Below are 971 nucleotides of genomic sequence, written 5' to 3'. Positions count from 1 at the left end.
AAGGGACCTGAGTAGATCATCAAGTCCGACCCCCTGCCATGGCAGGAAAGAGTACTGGGGTCAAACGACCCCGGCAAGGTGTTTGTCTAGCCTCCTCTTAAAACCCCCCAGGGTAGAAGCCAGCACCACTTCTCTCAGAAGTTGGTTCCAGATCCTAGCTGCCCTGACAGTGAAGTAGCGCCTCCTGATGTCAAGTCTGAATCTACCCTCTGCCAACTTGTGACCATTATTTCTAGTCACTCCTGGTAGTGCTCGGGGGAACATGGACTCCCCTAATGCCTGCTGGTCCCCTCTGACTAGTTTGTAACAGGCCACTAGATCCCCCCTCAGCCTTCTCTTGTGGAGGCTGAACAGGTTAGCCCTTAGCCTCTGCTATGACATACTCATCACTGCACTTCAAGAAGGACACGGATAAGCTTGAGGGTACAAAGAAGGTCCATCCATATGGTTAAGGGCTTGGAGGATCGGCCCTACAAAGAAAGACTCCAGGAACTGGGCCTGTTCAGTCTGAACAAGAGAAGGGCGAGAGGTGACTTGATAGCCACCTACAAGTACATCAGGGGTGTCACCAAGATCTAGGGGAGCAACTCTTCAGGAAGGCACCTCAAGGGAGGATGAGGACTAATGGGCATTGTCATATCCCAAAGTTGTGGATTTTTTGATTGTGTGTGCTTTGGCACCGCTAAATTATGTTCCTGCCGAATTGCAGCTCTTTTGCACGACGGAGTGTTCTGTTGTTATAGAGAACCCGCATGCAGAAAAGTGTTTCCTGCCGTTCTGTAGCCTTCTTTGCATTGTGCATTACTCTTGCATTACAGTGATGCACTCTGCAAAGGAGTTCCCGCCAGTTGTATTGAGATTTGAGCCACATTATTGGCCGGTCTTAATTTAGGCACACGTGGCGGCTAGCTATTGGCTTGCTAGCCGTACAAAAGGCTTGGGTGGTTTCCGCCCAAGTTGGAGAGAAAGAC

The sequence above is a fragment of the Alligator sinensis genome, unplaced genomic scaffold (genome assembly GCF_000455745.1).
Source record: "Alligator sinensis unplaced genomic scaffold, ASM45574v1 scaffold1052_1, whole genome shotgun sequence".
In the NCBI taxonomy this organism is placed as follows: Eukaryota; Metazoa; Chordata; order Crocodylia; family Alligatoridae; genus Alligator; species Alligator sinensis.
The sequence above is the reverse complement of the archived record's forward strand: the minus strand, read 5'-3'. Positions refer to the sequence as shown.